The following is a 19,004-nucleotide window of genomic DNA, read 5'->3' on the forward strand; positions in this document are numbered from 1 at the left end:
TCCAATTTCTGTACGTCACTTCCCTTTTTTTGGTCTATACATATGTTCTAACCACGAGGCATCCCTGGAGTCTCTGAATCTGCTGTGATTCTAGGGGCTGCCCAATTCATGAATCATTCATTGCTTAATTAAACTGCCTTAAATTTAATTCGACTGAAGTTTTTCCTTTAACAGATGGTGTCAGAAGTGGGGCCCAAAGGAGAGCTTCTAACAACCTCCAGAAGCACTGAGTGAACAAGCAAGGTACCCACAGGAGCCACTTGTGTCCCTTGATCTCTCAGATCAGCTACAGATCCTAGTAAATTCTCTCTCGAATGTTGGAGTGCCATAGATTTCTGTTTTGAGCTCTCCAAGTATCTTCAAGCAAATTGCTGTTCCGTACTGGGTTTGGAAATCGTGGCAGAACTGGACTGGATCTAGGATAGGATTTTATCTGGTAATTAACTGGCTTGGATCCAGTTAGTGACCTCTTACATCAGACTGGGTCAAAAAGAAACAGACAGTAAATGGTAATATTGCAGGGGTTGTAAAATTTGGCTTTTGGAAATTCACAGGGATTTTTGTGTTCTACCCCTTTGTTTCATTTTTCTTGCATGCTGATGTAGGAAAAAAAATCATTGACTAAAGTAATCAAGGAAACCTGACAGCAAAGCCAATATTTTAGGTAAAAATGGGATCCTTAATTCCTGGAAAACTGAGTTCCTCCCAGCTTATATATTAGGTCCAGAAAAGAGTGAGTCTTACAAAAATGGCAAAATGTTGCTAAAGATAACTTATAGGGGAATGTTCCAAATGAATAACAGTGCACTGAAGTCCATTAAAAAAAGGAAAAAATATTTTCTTTTGTGTTGCAACTTGGCCCCCAGGTCTATGGTATGGCGAACTGGGTCCCTAGGGCTGCTCACTAGGGAAAGGGAACCCAGAAACCTGGTATGTCAGCAAAAGGGTAAGAATTTCTTATCAGCAGACTTCTGGCCTGTCTCTCTCTCTCTCTCTCTCTCTCTCTCTCTCTCTCTCTCTCTCTCTTTCTCTCTCTCTCTCCCTCTCTCCCCCACCCCCCTCTCTGCAAACCATTTGAATGAATGGTAAAAAACAAGAAAACAAAAACAAAACAAAGAAACAAAAAAAAACCACACTATAAAGTTTTGATTAATGCAAAAAAGTATTCTGAGGCTAGTCTTAAGCTGTAGCAAATCTTGTGTACTTTGTGCTATGAATTTGTCTTTCTGTATCATTCTGTCATAAAGAGGGGTACCTTAAGACATAATGCAGGCCTAGGGAAACCTATGAGCCTGCTGTACAAGATTGCCCAGCAAACTGGTCAGTTATGTCTTTCAGAGCTTGATCTTGTAACCACATGGCAGTACTTTCTCTTGGTCTCCACCTTCCAGGGAAAAGGTATTTTAGGGCTTGTGTCATAGTTAGCTTTAAAAATTATCTTGAGTGCTTAAAAGCCTTTGCTCAAAATTAACTACTCTGGACTCCTGGGAAGGGCAATGGAGACTGCCCAGTGCTGTAGCTCAGCAGCTAAAGTTTTGTCCTTTTACAGTGGCAGCTGGGCTTTCATTACCAACTTAGGGAATGAGACCTTTCTGGTTTGATGTCTGCATTACCTTTACTGTTTATTGATTCTATTCTCTTCCCCTCCACAAACTGCACTGAATTTTCCTTTCTCTGAGCACCTGGGAGATTACTTTTGGTAAAGTTAAGAAGCCAAAAATATTGGCAGTTTGGTGTGGCTAAAGTCAAATAATAAGATATTTAAAAGGACTCCACCCTGGCTGCGCACGGTGGCTCATGCCTGTAATCCCAGCACTTTGGGAGGCCAAGGCAGGCAGATCACAAGGTCAGGAGATCAAGACCATCCTGGCTAACATGGTGAAACCCTGTCTCTACTAAAAATACAAAAAATTAGCTGGGTGTGGTGTCAGGCACCCATAGTCCCAGCTATTCAGGAGGCTGAGGCAGGAGAATGGCATGAACCCAGGAGGCAGAGCTTGCAGTGAGCCAAGATCGTGCCACTGCACTCCAGGCTGATCGACAGAGCAAGACTCTGTCTCAAAAAAAAAAAAAGAAAAGAAAAAGAAAGGACTCCACTCTAACGCCAGTAATCCAATAAAGAAACTTAGAAACTGGTAAATAAAAAATATTGCAACTAATGGACCTTGTTCCATCTATGGGTGTAATCACATATGTGTTGTGTGTGCGATGTTTATATAAAAGAGCTCTAATTAATTGGCATAAAGAAAAATAAGCACTTAAATCAAATATTTTGAAAGAAAAATAAAAACTGTAATGTCTTTTAGTTCACATAACTTTAGTAATCTTTGGGAAATAAAAACAGCTTTAAAGATTATTGGAAAAATATAAACATATGGTCTAAATTATGCAGGTCAGATATAAGGTTTGCTAAATGCTTTAAGGTCATAACTGCTTCTTTGACTTTTGAAAATTGTTCAGTTTACCTATTTTGGAGCATCAGATTCTAGATAAGGCCTGGAGACATGTGGAATTAGCCATGTCCCCTAGCTATGCAAAGAAGGTTACAAAGAAAAGAGATTCTATAGAAGAAAGAATCTTGTATGGTAAATTATTGTTCTAAGGTAAAATAACTGGTTGCTTAAAAAGAGGGATGTTTAGGACAAGCCAGAAAATCTAAGCATGTCATAGATGGTCTGCGTAAGTCGTGAAAAGATTCATGAAAGGGAATTTATGCACCAAAAGTAAAAGTTGCTAAGAGTTACCATTATCACATGTGATTGAGATTACTGAAAACAAAGTCCTTTCAGTAGTATGTGTAAGGAGAGTTAAATATGTCTTTGGTAAAAGATTATAAAAAGGCATAGGAATGTAAATTTTTGCCTAGTTTATCAGGTTAAAGGACTGTTTTAAATTAGGTAAGATAAAGCTAAAGGTTTGAACAAGTTGTGGAAGGTTCATGACAAATTAATCTTGTAAAAAGAAATTCTGTGGGGACATTGGCTAAAGTTAAAGGGGTATTAAGTTTTTCTGTAAATTGAACATTAGAATAAAAGCACAACAGGTTTTTCTTGGAGCACTAATCTGCTTACTTTCACAAAAATTATGAAGAGTTATAAAAGGTTCATGAGACCCTCACCTTGTAGTCAAACTGATTAAGATTGATAGACCTATCTATAAGGTTTTATTAAAAATTGGGCCTGAGTGTGGTGGCTCACGCCTGTAATCCCAGCACTTTGGAAGGCTGAGGCGGGTGGATTACCTGAGGTCAAGAGTTCAAGACCAGCTTGGCTAACATGGCAAAACCCCATCTCTACTAAATATACAAAAATTAGCCAGGTGTGGTGGCACACACCTGTAGTCTCAGCTACCCAGGAGGCTGAGGCAGGAGAATCAGTTGAACCCAGGAGGCAGAGGTTGCAGTGAGCTGAGATTATACCACTGTACTCTAGCCTGAGTGACAGACTGAGACTCTGTCTCAAAAACAAACAAAAAATTTGAGTTGACATTAATAGAACACTAATGCAAGGGTGAAATTTGACTTTCTCTCTTAAACATGATTTTCCTATAATATTAAAGGATAATGACAGATTTTTGTTTGTCTTTTGAATAAACTACTGAAAAAAGAAGGGAAAGATAAGAGACAGATTGTTTGGAAACCTAAGTCTTCCCTCTATCAAACAGCAAAGGTTTTTGCCTTCTTAAAATTTTTGAGTCATCATTTTGGCTAAATGAATGACATGGTAACCTGGAATTCTATTTCATGATATCAAGTGTTTTAAACCTTTAACATATTTAATAGGCTTCCCAAAATCAAATTTCAGCTTCACAACTGTCTCTTCTGACCTGCAACTTTGGGAGGCTACAGAGGGTCCCTGAAGCATCCAAAAGAGGTAAACAGTCTGACATGTTCAGTCACATGGGAAGCATTGTCAAAATAAAGGATAATGTTTTACCTTCTTCAGGTTATATTTTACTGTGTGTGATCAATATGTTCCAAAATTGTATGGGATTTCTAAAATTCTTATATGTCTCAGTATATACTACCAATCATAATTATAATTATTAATATGTTAAGTTATTGTAGACCACAGAAATGACCAAATTTCCTTGTCAACTGTGTCTTTAACTATGACTATTTAAAATCATTTCACAGTTAATTGCATAATGCTGATGCAGTTTCTGGAAACCTCACAAGTATGCAAAATCCTAGGATATGGTTTCTTTTAGGAAGTTCATGAAAGGATGGAAAGGACCCTGAAAATCGCTCTTAAATACAAGTTTCTAATTACTTTAATATCATATAATGGGTAAGAATTCCGCATGAATTCTCCAATTCTACAAGAATTGGACTGGGTAAGAATTCCTGAAACTTTAATAAAAGACTGATTGGTTTATAAAACTGCTAACCCAAGTAAAACAAAAATTAGTTAAATACCAAGAAAATACTTTGCCAGATTTTCATGCTAAATGAGTGAATACTAAAACTGTTTAGATATACAATTTGAATCAACTCCATGGTCTAAGTCAAATTACCTATGATAACCCATCAGTTACCAGTGCTATGCACATAAATTGGAGAAACAACTGGTATTCGAGAGGACATGAGTCCAATGTTAAGCATGGACTCATAGAGAACCAGGATGGCTGCCTTGTCCTTTCAGAGTCCTTATTGTTACTAAAAGTTCTGCATTCCATGACTCATCATGGAAAAGATAAAATAATTCCAATTAAATATATTGGTATGGTGACTTATAAAGTTTATAACCAATGTTTGGTGTGTTAAATCCATATTCCTGGGAAGACAATTAAAGCCTCAGGTATGTTTGGTTACCTGATGGGCCATTTAAACATTTTATAAAGGGATTTCTATTCAATTGTCATTTTCAATGCATGTTTTTTGGTTGTATAAAAGCTTTCCCATGCAAGAGGACTGATGTTATAACAGTAGATTATTATGCTACAGGGTATTTTCACCAGGTTAAAAAAAAAGCTTTTTATGGTTCACTGAGGACAGTTGATCCTTTCACAATCTAGACCTCAAAGATTGGATCTTCTGAGAACATCAGAGAAAGACTGTCCTTGCCATCCACACTACAGCAAAACTTCAGGAACTTTAACTTCAGGTTCATAATGTCACAGCTGAGAACAGTCCCTCCATGCTCTTGAAACCGTACACCCACTGGAACCCTGAAGGTAAAGCTAACCAGGGAAATTTCTCCTGAGAAGAAGATGGCATCCTTGATGTGAGCAGCTTTCCCCAAGGTCATGGATCAAGGCTTCTACTATCATGAGACTCTTACCTTCAAATCGTTTTTCCTTGTTCATGCCTGTATGAATAATAGAAATGAAAAGGGGGTCTGTTGTGTGCACTTATGGGGTATACTTTTATTTGTGAAGGTTTTTTTCAGCCAGCCTTATACATGGATAACCTTATACTTTGATAGATAAAAGATGAAGGCCCCTCGCAGGTGAGAAACTTTAATGGCACATACATTGCCTCATAATCAGTCAGAAATAGAACATTGATTCACTTCTCTTAACCCACATCATGGGTCAAAGAGAACATTGGCAGAAGGCCTTCACTCTTCTAAAAGGCATCATTTGGCCGGGCACGATGGCTCATGCCTGTAATCCCAGCACTTTGGGAGGCAGAGGTGGGTGGATCACCTGAGGTCAGGAGTCTAAGACCAGCCTGGCCAATATGGTGAAACCCCGTCTGTACTAAAAATATAAAAATTAGCTGGGCATGTTGGTGGGTGCCTGTAATCCCAGCTACTTACGATGCTGAGGCAGGAGAATTGCTTGAACCTAGGAGGTGGAGTGCAGTGAGTGGAGACCATACCACTGCACTCCAGCCTGGGTGACAGAGGAAGACTCTATCTCAAGATAAAAAGAAAAAAGAAAAAAAAAGCATCATTAGGTCCTTTTCCCATGGTTTGAAGTAAAAGAGGCAATGATTAGAAATGTATCACTCATGATAGGCCCTACAGCAGATTCTACTGTAAAGGCTATGGTTACACAACAGATTTTAAATTCTCTTGTGAAAGTTGTGCTAAATAGTAGAATTGGCTAAACAGAGAGGTATCTATGCAACTATTGGCACTTGTGGTCTATGAAAAAATACACGGGTGTTATACAGATTCAGTTGTAGGTGATAAATGAAAAGACCACCTAGTTAAGTGAGTACATTCTTTATCCAACTTATTCTTTAATCTATTTGATTCTAGGTGGTTTGGTTTATGGGCATCCTGGGTAAGGAGCATACTCTAAACTCTTGGTATTATCCTCCTGGTAGTCACAAATAGTAGTCTCCCTGATGCACTGTATTCTCTCAAAGGTTTTAAATGTTTGCACATAGCCATCTCTAGAATGCCAAATGGTCTCTCTTCAACTAGAATGACAAAAGTTGAAAGAAATGTGCAACTATTAGGACACCCTAACCTATGAATGACATGCTGAGACTAGAAATCTGAAATGAAAACTGAGAGAGGTGCTAAGCCTAAGTTTTGGTCACACTCTCACCAAAGTGAGAACCTGAACAAAAAGGGGAAATTTTATTAAACAAAACTATGGGAGGCCATTGTTTTGGGCTGAGCTCATGCACTAGGCCCCAACAGACCAAACTGAACCAAAATGGAGCCGCTTGTGCTAAATGTGCCTAGAACAGACCAGGTTTTGTTTTTCCCCAACAAACAGGACGTTCCAGCATGAGTTGTTACCCTCTACCCACTCCTTGTTCCCTCCCTGCAAAACCCACTGTTCTACTGTTTCCCAGTGGGTGTCAAGACCATATAAGTGCATTTACAATGGTGATAGTGACATCAATGACCAAAGTTTTGGTCGTTTTCTGAAAACTGAGAAAATGACCCAAAGAGAGGAATTGTTAAAGCAAACTAAATATGGCCTGAGACGGACCCCATACTTCTATATTTGAGTCCTTGTGGATGAACTGTAACCTAGCTTAATAGGCAGACAAGACTGAAAATCTAACTTAGGAGTATGTGCCTGTAACAATAGCTGAGTCTTCACCAACCCCAGCGGCCATACTTCAACCACTCATGCACTGTTGAATGTTCAGATTGTGTTCAAATAAGGCAAACGCCAACTTATAACCAGTTCAGCTGTTTCTCGACCTCACTTCCGATTTCTGTTCCTATCTTCCCCTTTTTTATCTATAAATTTGTTCTGACCATGAGGCATCCCTGGAGTCTCTGAATCCCCTGTGATTCTGGAAGCTGCCCCATTCGTAAATCATTCATTGCTCAATTAAACTGCTTTAAATTTAATTCGACTGAAGTTTTCTTTTAACAGGTTTAGAAAAAATAATGGCAAAAATGAATGAAAATCCAAAAACACCGGAAGCAGAAAAAGCCAAGGGTTCCAATAAGTGTAAATAGGCCCATCCCTATATTTTCTCCATGGCAATTACTATCCAGCACTATATATATATAATTTTTTTTTTCTTCTTCTCACATTTTGGCTTAGGGTAAAGCTTTTTAAAACAGGCACTGCCAACCAGTGTTATCAAGAAGGTCTGGATACCGTTTTGTGGGAACATTTTAAAGAGGAATGTTCAACAGGAAAAGGAAGATGGGTTGGGAGAACCATTTTTAGGACTGTAAGTTTAATTGATTTAGTTGTAGATGTCAGAGCCGTCTTGGAAAGAAGGAAGCAAAGACTGTTGTAATAATTGAAGCCTTCAGAAGCAGCGTGCCCCATTGCGCACTAGTGCGCCGTGAAGTCTGGTGTTCACCTACACAGTCCCTCTCGGCACTGCCCAGGCCTCCCGTGTGCTCCAGCAAGGCAGCTTGGAGCTTGTTGGCTTGGTGACCCAGATACACCCTCCAGGGAATATGCCATGCGGTGGAGTCTCTTCCCCAGCACCGCACAGCAAAAGGAAAGGGCCGCTGAGTGTCTGTGGGTCCTGGGCAGTCACAGAAGCCACCGCGCTGGCGGGGAGGGGGGGGACCGATGCGGTCCCTGTGCCGGGCAGTCCCACCTTCTCTGCCTACGAAGGGCCCTTACCCTGCGCGGGGAGAGCGCCGCGCCCCACCTGGGCTCCTCTGCTCCTGCCGCCGCCTGGGCCGATTCCGGGGGCCTCGCCCGGCGCTCCAGCCCGTGCGCGCCCAGCTCCCGGCGCATGGGCGCGGTCAGCAGGGCGGGCCGGGGCGGCGGGGCGCCACACCGGGAGGAAGTGCGGGCCGCCTGCCCGGGCGCGTTAAGGAAGTTGCCGAAAATGAGGAAGCGCCGCGAGCCCGGCGGCTGAGGCCACCCCGGCGGCGGGAGAGCGAGGAGGAGCTGGGGGCCCCGCGCTGAGCCCGCCCTCGCCTCACCTGGCGCAGGTAGGTGTGGCCGCGTCCCCTCTCCGGTCGGGACTTTCTGGTGAGGAGAGGAGGTTACGGGGGACGACGCGCGGCGTTCATGCCCCTTCTTGTTCTGCCTTTCTTGTGCGCCCAGTCACACCGGGTAGGTGCCCGCAGGGCCTTCACCGGCGGAGGTAAAAGTGTTGAAACCACGAGAATAAATACAGGTGGGTTCCGCCAGCTTCGCTCCTGAACCTGCCGGCGCTCGGGATCCAGAAGCTGCGCCGGGAGAGAGGGGCTCGGGCCTGGGCGGAGGGGACCCGGGCACCCCAGGGCGCCCAGGCCACCAGGGAGCGCGGAAAGTGCCGTCGCGGCCCGGCCCTCGGGAGACGCGAGACTGGGCTCAGGCACAGCGCGAGGAATTCGATCTTGGAGCTAGAACATTTTCGTTTGGCCATTTACACGAATCCACTGGAAAATGCCGCAGTGTTTATCGAAGTTACTCAAAGTAGGAATGTCCCAGACGTCTTATAAGCTTAGACAAATCTTTTACTACAGAAAGAAACAGCAGTTGCATTCAAACACCAAACTTTCTGAACCACTACTAACGTTTAGCATAATTACTCTTGTGGGTACATTTTCATTGTCAAGCAATTTACTTAGCCAATGAACTTGGAGAGCAAGAAAGTTTTATGTAGTAAAATGTAAATTTGAGTTAAGAATTAAGGGTATTTCTTTTTGTTTGTTGGTTTGTTTTTGGCAATATGGCCCCAAAAGCTTAAGCCCACCTAAAAACTATAAAAATGCAATCCATTCTTTTGTTTGAATGTTCAAGGACTAGAAAGACAATTGGAGAAGTGAGAGTTTGACTCTTTTTATGTTGGAAACAGTGTTGCAAAATATTTTGAGTTTTGCCTGACTTACCAAAGATTCAGTTGAACTCAAGTAGAACTGTTGACTGGAAGACTTTTACTTTTATTTTTCTTCTTCTTCTTCTTCTTCCTCCTCCTCCTCCTCCTCCTCCTCCTCTTTTTAAAAACCTTCAAAGCATTGCAGCTTGTAGTAAAAAAAAAAAAAAAAGAAAAGAAAAAAAGAGTTGAAGATGTGCCACATCTGATTCTTCATATTAAAAATAAAAAAAAAAAAAAAAAAAAAAGAACCGTTTAATCCCTGAGAGTTCCTGGAAGAAATGGAATTGATTCTAGCATCTGACTTCTTTGTCCTAGTAGGGACAAATTCATTGCCTTTACAGAGGCAGCATTTTAATTAAATGCAACTAAATACATTGAAGTCCTCCTTCTCCCCAATGAAAGTCCGAGCAGTGCATAGATAGAATTCCATTTGCTCGAGAAGGCTTAAATATATGTAAATTATTACGTGTTTTAAGTGAGAAATCTTTGTCAGTTGAAATTATTTTATCAAATCATTTTGTTCTATCTGAATGGCACTTTTGTTTTGACGTATTTAGAAAAATCTTGCAGTAAAACAGAAATTGATTTGTGTTATCCCCTGTATTTGAAGTGCACTTTAAAGTGTATTTGAATGAGAGATTATAATCAAATTACTTGATTTATGTCTTATCCTCTTACTCTTCTATCTTGGATTTGAACAGGTTGAATTTGAACACTAGGAGAAAAGAGATTTTTCTACTGAGGGATGGTGGGAAGATTTTTTTAAAAGCCTCTGTATTTGAAGTGAAATATAAAATAGGATTTTATAATAGTCTTAATAACTAGAAAGTTTTAAGCTAGGATAAAAATGGGGTGTAGACTTTAGGTCTTTATCTTTCCTGAGAGATGAAATTGGTGGAAATGTTATTTTATTGCTAGATTTGCACTTTAGAAATGAATCTCCCTGATCTTTATTGGGCCCCTATTTGATATTCTAAATGCAGGTCTAATCTCTCTGCTTTTTTTGACAGAAGACTTCTTAGTAGAGCTTCACTTATTTAGCACATTGTCTGCCCATGGTTATAATCCAATATGCTTGTGCCAACGTGTATTTTGGAATTCAAGCTTTTTCAGACTTTGGAATTAAAATTTAGAATCTAAATTTCAGAATTGAGAAAGACATTGCTCAGAATTTAGGAAGGTAAACATACATGTTGACCTTGCCAGTTACATGCCATTCCAATATTGTCTGGAGAGAATCCTGTAATTCCATGCATTAATATTTCTGCACTTTTACATTTAAGAACATGAATTCTCACTAAGTGGAATGAAGACTATAAATAGCTGTGTGTCCGTTTAGAGCAGGTGTTATCACTACAAGAGCTTCTCTAAAACTTACCAAAAAAAAAAAAAAAAGTCTTGTTTTTCAGAACTTTTTAGAGCTGAAGCTGAGGGACTGAGTCTGTATTAGACTCCATTGAACTATGGTCTGCTTTTGAAAGCAAAGTGCATTTATATTGCTCAATACTTCACACTTTCCAGTAATTAGAAGGGCAGTTCCTCTCTCTTTAGGGAGTCTAAAATAGCGAGATTTTACTGAATTTTCAATCATATCGATCAAAATAGAGGTCCTTCAAGTAAGAGTGGATGTCTCATCTTTGTAATATAATTTCAAACAGCAGAGTTTCTGACAGTCTATGATTTTAGAGAAAGAGAGCAGAAGTTACTTACAGGAGGGGTTACTGTCACCCTTTACAACTGCAGCCTGTCCATGGAAGAAATATTATTTCCTGTTAACTTTGCAACCAGCTGGGTTTGTGTCAGTTATCTAAGCCTAAGTGAGAGCTAATTTTTACTTTCTCAATTTTCCCTGTATAGATTTTTTTCCAGCTACCCCCTGACTTTTCTACTCTTGCTTTGCTGGTTTTAACATTTCCCCTACTTCTGGATTGGTTTATCTGTAACTGAGTGGAGAAAACAATAACAACAACAGGAATTTAGGCCTTTGGGGAAGAATTTGTTTTAAAAGCCTACACATTGAGCATTACTTTTTCTTCTACAGCAACTAAAATCAGAAGGCAGAGTCCTAACGAGAGATTGTAATCAAATTGCCTGATTTGTGTCTTATCACCTTCCTCTTCTACTTAGATTTGAACAGGATGGATTTGAACACTAGGAAAAAAGGGTTTTCCACTGAGGGATTGTGGGAAGATGTTTTAAGAACTAGTCTGATTGGATTTTAGGAAAGCTCATTCATTTTGATATGATGTTATCAGGGAAATTTTTGGTTTGCTTATAATTTTATCTGACCAAATATTAACTTGTATCCATTTGAGGTTTTGTTTTTTTGTTTATTTGTTTTTTGCCTTTATGAATCAATTGTGTACATTTTGCCCTATGTCTCTTAAAAGGTGGTTATACTGGAATCTTAAAGACAGTTGAATTTAGCCAAGGTCAAAGATACCCAAAGAAAGAATATTTTATTTATGTTATAGTACGTTTAACAAATCCAAATGGCTCGCTTGATTCTTTTCTTTCTGGGAAACCACGTATTGATTTCTGGCAGCTGGCCAAAGGCAGATGGTGGTGGAGCAAGCGAGGACAGTTAAGAACGTTGATGATGACTGGATTACTGAGGAGTACTGTGAGCTTTCTGGTCCTCTGCTCAGAGGTAGCTAGCACTGAAACTGGGATCCTGGCTCGGAGCTGGAGAGGCGCTTCCAGTCACTGCTGTCCTGGAGTGCTGGAAGGGAGTATAGGTGTGAGGAGACAGTGGGCCTCTAGCCTGGGATGCAGAGTGGGAGTGAAAACCTTGCAGGCAAGCTGCAGGTCTACCGAGCAGGGTGAGGGAGGCTCTCAACCTGGATACTGTGAACTGGGGAGAGAATGTAAATTCAATAGGAGGAGGGCTCATGGCAGAGATTTAGGGAAATCCACAGTTTAAATATTGTTTTACTTAAGTGTACTCTGCCTGATTATAAGTAGCATTTGAATGTTCAACATACGACCCTTCATTTCCCTCCTTCATTGGTTTGTCTTAACTGGTAAATCTTTATTTTACTTTGGTTAGCCTGGTAGTTTATTAATATTACATCTATCAGTTCCTGTTGAGTTGACATGAAAATGTTTTGGTGTGACTTAAGTTGATTTCTCTTTTTGTTTAATTTTAATTTGCAATGAGTTCCTCTTTTCATTCTGCCCATCTTTTGGTACTGCTTTGAGTTATTTCCTTTAGAATTCTCATTATTTCCTTATGATTGGCGTATTTTCAAAGTTTTTTGGAGTACTAATTTTAAACAGTGTTTGTTGACACTGAGAATTCAGGACTTGGGAGTTTTAGACCACTGTCACCTTCCACTCCTTCTCACACCATCCCAGGATAATTATTCTCTCATTTGAGGTTAAGAAGTTATTTGGTTTACTTTATTATGGTTATATAAATATAGTTTACTGCTAAAGCAAAGTATATAATTCCATTTTCTGTCTTGTACCCCTTTTTGCTTTTCCTGGGGTAAACCCTTGCTTTGTTTTTGTGGTTTCTTAGTTTGCACTGTGCCTATCATCATTTCCTTCCCAACTTTCTGACATAAAGATGAAAGCCCTATTGACACCATTTTCTACGGTGTCAGATACACCAAATAATCTCATGGTTCCATTTTTCTTTCTTTTTTTCTGGAATCTTCCATCTTCCTCTTCTTGTCTAACAGTTGCTCTTCGGTCTTGCTCTTCAGTTATTACATATAATAATACCTGAAGAATGGTTGGGGGGTTTTTGGTGTGGGATTTTTCTTTTTTTTTCTTTTTGTTGGGATGGGCTCTCACTATGTTGCCCAGGCTAGTCACAAACTCCTGGGCTCAAGCAATCCTCTTGCCTCGGCCTCCCAAAGTGCTGGGATTATAGGCATGATCCACTGTGCCCGGGCCTATGGGGAATATTTGTTGACCAAATATGTTTTCTGTAAATTGCTTATCATACTCTTTGTTGTACCATCTGTGGCATTAATATGCCACTTGTCAACACTCACCTACATTTTACCTGTCGTAAATCCACTGTCATAATTATTGAAAATATTTCTCCAGAGCTTTTTAATTCTATGGTTATTTATTTATTGTAGCATAGAACTTTTATGATTTCTTCCATCAGGGTGCATTCTGAATCGTGCTTAGTGAAAGATGATTTTTAACTCTACTTTAACAGTTAGCATCCATGTTTTACATCAGTGTCAATGTCACTTTTGTATTAGATACGAAACCAACATTTTATTATTTGAGTGATGAGGATGCTTATTTTTGTGGAAATGGAGATCCCATGAGACTTTAAGCAGATTGCTGGCCTTCTCCTCGATTTCCTTGATTGATTCCTGAAGTGGACACTGCAATGCTAAGTGGAATTCCCCATGAAGCTTGCTCAAGTAAGCGTGGGAAATGCTGGATGGAATGAGGTGCGGCAAGCAGGGATAAATATCATGGGCATCTTCAGAGCCTTTGTGCAGGTGACATGCATGGATTCTCCGAGAGGAGCAGTCTCAGCCAGTGGTCCTACACTTCCATGACCCTGCAGTACGTTTGTTCTTAGAGTGGCTTTCAGGACGGGCTCTGCCACAGCTTCTTTGGAAAACACTGTGTGGCCTCTTGCTCCTCCTTCACCAGCTCCTTAGGCTTTGCTTGGTAGAGGCAGAATGTTGTGGTTGTTTTCATCTTAAATGCTAACAATATATGAATTATTTGGTGGATACAGTGCCTCGAAGTGACATTTATTGAATATTTTTGTAGCTAGTGGTTGAGAGTAAGGGTCTGAGGCCCCACTGGGTTCAAGTCCCCCTTCTTTATTTGTGAGCTATTCTTGAAGCTTTTGTAAATGGAGCAGTCACAGGGGGCTTCGCTGTGATACCTAACAGAGACCGTGCCTGCAGTGCTCGGTACCTGGTGTGTGGTTAAAACTGACATAACTGTCAGAGCCTCTCCCAGGCGGGCTAACTCTGGGAATCTGCCCTGCAGTCTTGGAGGGAAGGCGCATCCAGATAGGTTTCAGATGAGCAACTACAATTGCCAAAGTTAGTTTCTCTGACCTCCAAGATGGGAGAGCTTTCTAATATTTTCTTTTAGAAAAATTGTCAATTGCATAACTGATACACGAGTACATGTCCTTCAGTACAGGATTCAGATAGGGTGAGCAACAGAAAAGCCCTTCTTAACCTCCACCCTCAGTCCCAGCCCTGCCCCCAGTCGCACTATGGGGGAGCAGTTGGAGCTCTAACCTCCCCTCTTTCGTCCTGTGCATTCGTGTGTGTATGTGTGCATATCTTCAGAAGACATAATGGTGGGGTGTGTACGTCTTCTTAATACCTTTATCTCTCTGAAACTTTCTTTTTTATTAACAATATGTTGGGGTGCGGGGAGGTCTCCATATTCAGTGATTGTTGTATTTTTTATGACAGTCCAGAACAGGCATGTGGATTTGTTTTCTTGTTTTTGATATTATAAACAGTGCTGCAATGAATGCACTTTTACTTTTCATTCTTTCCCTCTCCTTTGCCATTTGCACTGTGTTTTCATGAAACCATCAGGTTAATCTTTATCTCAAGGAAGCCCTTCCTCCCTGTCCATCCTGTTCTTCAGCCCATCCACTTAATTTTTCTATGATTATTTTAGCAAGCAGGTGGTTAATTTCCAAGGAATGTAGTTACTTCTTTGGGATTTTTTTTAAGTGGTGTATTAGGTTCCTGTGTATTTATTACTTGTTTGAGTGCACCATTACCCCTGTCTCCTGGGGCATCAGTTCATCTGCTTGCATGCTTTGTGCCTCTCGCTCCTGATGTCAGCTTTCCTGATGTGCTGTGCTGGGTATTTTTAGGTACCCTAGGCATTACTCTTTTTTTTTTTTTTTTTTTTGAGACAGAGTCTCACTCAGTCGCCCAGGCTGGAGTGCAGTGGCACGATCTCAGCTCACTGTAAGCTCCACCTCCCAGGTTCACGCCATTCTCCTACCTCAGCCTCCCCAGTAGCTGGGACTACAGGCGCCTGCCACCAGGCCCGGCTAATTTTTTTGTATTTTTTTGGTAGAGACGCAGTTTCATCATGTTAGCCAGGATGGTCTTGATATCCTGGCCTCGTGATCTGCCCGCCTCGGACTCCCAAAGTGCTGGGATTACAGGCGTGAGCCACTGCACCCGGCCTAGGTGTTAGTCTTTTAAGGCTACATTCTTGCAGCCTGCCCCACATGAGACAGGAGGAGGGCAAGACCTGGATGTGCACAGGGTAGGATGGGCCCATAACTGGTCTGTGTGGTGTGTGGGTGGCAGGAACTCCCCATTCTTTGTGGATGTGGCCGTGCCTTCCCTGTTCAAACGAAGCCACACACATGTATTTTCCTTCAAGGGGGCTTCTGCTGCTTTCTTGGAGCTGGGGAGCATCTACTCTTCCCTTGTCCTCCTGCTCCTCCCTGTTCCTCCCTCAGGTCTCTGTCACTTCTAAGGCACTCCGCCCTTGGTCTTCTCCCACCTTGCACCCCCCACACTGCTGCCTGCTACACTGGGGGCTGTGATTGCCCCCTTCAGTGTGAGCCTGTCTTGCTTCATGCCTTTCAAGGACAGCATTCATCGCCAAGCTACTCATGGAATATCTCCTCAGCTCCTCAGTGTGCTATGACTTCATTTTCTGTAATATTGTTTTTCATGTTTCTTCTCCTTCTCTGCATTTATAGCTGTGCATAGGCTTGAGGTGGAAGGCCACCACTTCCTTTCGGTTAGCAACGCCAATCAGCTGATGGTCATGGCTACGTGAAGGAACTCACAGTGAGGGCGAGGGGAAGAGCCTGGCTTGAGCAGGCTGCATCGCAGGCCTTGGCGTTAGGTTCCCCAAATCACTGCCGGTGATCTTGTAGCTCCGTCATGAAGTCTGTCCTGCTTATTAGGACACTGAGAGTCCAAATTCATAGATTTCTTAGAAGCCTGTTTAAATATGCAGAGCATCTAATTCAACCCCATTAGACACTGGCTCAGAAAGGTGAAGGGATTTGTCCAACCACTAAGTGATGCTGCTGGGATTAGAACTCTCAAAACGAGGTGTTTCTAATCCAGAGCCAGAATCCGTATCCACTACTCTAATAAGGCGTAAAAGAGGATCTGCCGTCCTGCATAAGTGGTGGGCAGGTTTGGAGTCCTGTCAGCAGCTCAGGAAAGCTTGGAGAGGCAGAGGGAGGACACAGGCTCTGTCAGACATGCCGATTTTACTCTTCACCAATGGTTACACAGAACTTGTTATGATCTTTGTGGCTTTTGCATTGAAAAGTTAAGCATATACAATAGGAATCAGACACAATCCCAAACCAATGAGAGGTTCAAGTGAGAACAGTGAAGCTTTTGTGCATGCCTTCCTTCTACAGAGATAAATTTATTATCCAGAGTGAACTAGAGCCTCGTGGGAAGTGAGCACTGAGCCCCTAGCAGTGAGTGTCTCTGTCCTTCCCACATCAGACCTCCACGTCTGTGGCTATCTCCCTACGGGCAGAACTGCTGCTCTCTGCCTGCGTTGCTGTCATGAGGGTTGGGAGGGGACAGGTGTGGACAGATCTCAGACCCATTTCCCTCCTGTTATAGAAACGTTTGTGAGGCAGGAGGGATTTCAATGATTTGGTCAAGGGAAAGCAGCTTGGCAGCTGGGGAGAAGGACTCATGCTAGAAAGAAGACAGAAAGGCAAGTATTTGCGAGGGATGATTTCTCCGAAGGAACCAGCAGTGTCTGCAAAGACTTCTGTGTAAGGTATTCCCCAGAGCGTATTTCTTCTAAGAAGACTCTGGAAGCTGTGTCAGTGTCTGTTATGGAGGAATGGAGTATCAGTCCGATCGGGTTTTCATAAAGCACCGCGTACTGGACGGCTTGAACAGCCCAATATGTCGCCTCCCTACTCTGGGCCAGAGAGACTGAGGTCAGGGTGTCCCGGGGTGGCTCCTTCTGAGGGCTGGGTGGGAGAATGTGCTCCTGGTGTCTCCTTGGCTTGGTGGGTGACTGTCTCCAGTTCCACATGGCATGCTCCCTCTATGCCTGTCTCTGGGTCCAGATCTCCTTTTCATGTAAGGACACCAGTCATGTTGGACCAGGGCTCACCCTAAGGACTTCAGTGTGGCGTAATCACTGCTGTAAAGACCCTGTCCTTAAATAAGGTCTCACTTAGAGGAGTTAGGGAGTTAGGACATCAACATTTGAATTTGCGGGGGACACAATTCAACCTGTAACAAATGGGTGAGTGAAGACTGGCACCTCCCCTTGATGGCTTTTCTGTGATGCCAAGAGCACCAGGGAGCGCTCCAGATACGAAGATGGAGAGATGTCTAAGGCCCCCGAAATGTGCCTGCTATATAGATGATTCCAGAACTTTGTCAGTGTGAACAGCAAACACAATTAAGCACATTAAAATACTTACGGTAAAGTGTTTCTTTCACTTTAGATGTGCAAAAACTTTAAAAAAGAGAGAGAGACTTATGAGAAGAGAAGACTCAGGGAAGAAATGTAAGATAAAGGTGTTGAGGGAGACAGACTCCACAAGATTGCAAGGTGAAGCTGCTGTGGGGAGTAGAGCCCAAATACCATGCAGGCATGGGCCAAGGGAGGCTTTGCATACCACGCTGGGGAGGCACAGGGCCATGGATGAATGGTCTTGGGAAAACTGCAAATCGTTTGGAAAAAAACAAAACTTTGCTCTTTATATCAAAATAAATTCCAAGCTGAACAAAGAATAAAAATATAGCATTGAAACAATAAAGCTATTAAAAGAAAACTTAGGTGAGTTTTAAAATAATTGTGAAGAGGCCTGCCTAAATGTGATAAAACATATGAATTTATAATCATACTCACCACAAGATTGATAAGTACGATTTCCTAGAATTTTAAGTAAATCCCCATAAAATGAAAACATATATAAATAAATGAAAAAATGGTAAGGTATATTTAATTTTAATGCTTGTGATAAAGCATCAATAGCTTTAATATGCAGTGAGTTTTTTCAAATCAATAAGAAAAAAAATACAAGGGGGTGCTGACAGGGCCATTTGGTAATATCTTTTAAAATTTAAAACACAAGTGCTTTCACTGAATAATTTCACTTTTAGGAACCTATTACATATATAAATTGACAAAAGTAGAGAAATACATATGCATACTGTAATTCATTACAACATTTTATTTTATAAAAGCAAAAAAAAAACCACTAAGGGAAGTGCAGTTGATTCATACGTTGGAATCCTATGCAGTCTTCTAAAAAATGTGGAATTTATTTCATTCACCAAATATAACAATGTCCAAGTTCTACTAGTGAAAAAGCAAGATGTGACATATCATTATATTTGTTTAAAAAACTCATGCTGGGTCAGGTGCAGTGACTCACACCTATAATTCCAGCACTTTGGGAAGCCGAGGTGGGCGGATTGCTGGAGCTCAGGAGTTTGAAACCAGCCTGGGCAACATGGCAAAACCCCACCTCTATGAGAAATACAAAAAAAAAAAAAAAAAAAAAAAATTAGCCTGGAGTGATGGTGTGCTCCTGTAGTCGCAGCTACATGGGGGGCTGAGGTGGGAGGATCGCATGAGTCTAAGAGGTCAAGGCTGCAGTGAGCCGAGATCATGCCACTGCACTCCAGCGTGGGTGACAGAGCAAGACCCTGTTTCAAGAATCATAATCATAATCATAATCATAATAAGTAAAAACTAAAAATCTCACACATGCACATAATAATTTAAGTGATATTGGATTGTTGTTTACTACTTATACATACATTTCTGCCTATACATATTTTGTCCAGTGTGTACACATGTGTATGTAAATATATAGCGT

The 19,004-nt window shown here is 41.4% G+C and overlaps 1 protein-coding gene and 1 long non-coding RNA gene across 11 annotated transcripts in view; one reads left to right on the top strand and one right to left on the bottom strand.

The window, feature by feature from the left end:
- The window catches only part of DIRAS2 (DIRAS family GTPase 2), a 165,274-nt gene extending 155,981 nt beyond the window's left edge, over nt 1-9,293 (bottom strand). For 4 of the 10 annotated variants that reach the window (XR_004177801.1, XM_031654063.1, XM_031654056.1 and 1 more), the window contains exon 1: nt 8,008-8,125. The gene's annotated coding sequence lies outside the window, so the exon portion shown is untranslated. Of the gene's footprint in view, nt 1-8,007; nt 8,143-9,209 lie in introns of those variants that run through there. The other 6 variants (XM_031654061.1, XM_031654058.1, XM_031654057.1 and 3 more) reach the window with 6 other exon arrangements.
- LOC108582474 lies at nt 1,325-5,037 on the top strand. Its single transcript, XR_001896053.3, has 3 exons — nt 1,325-1,398; nt 3,804-3,872; nt 5,017-5,037. It is a non-coding gene; the product is annotated as an uncharacterized LOC108582474 (long non-coding RNA).
- Nucleotides 9,294-19,004: the final 9,711 nt, after the last annotated feature.

Source organism: Papio anubis, chromosome 13 (assembly GCF_008728515.1).
Source record: "Papio anubis isolate 15944 chromosome 13, Panubis1.0, whole genome shotgun sequence".
Taxonomy (NCBI): Eukaryota; Metazoa; Chordata; class Mammalia; order Primates; family Cercopithecidae; genus Papio; species Papio anubis.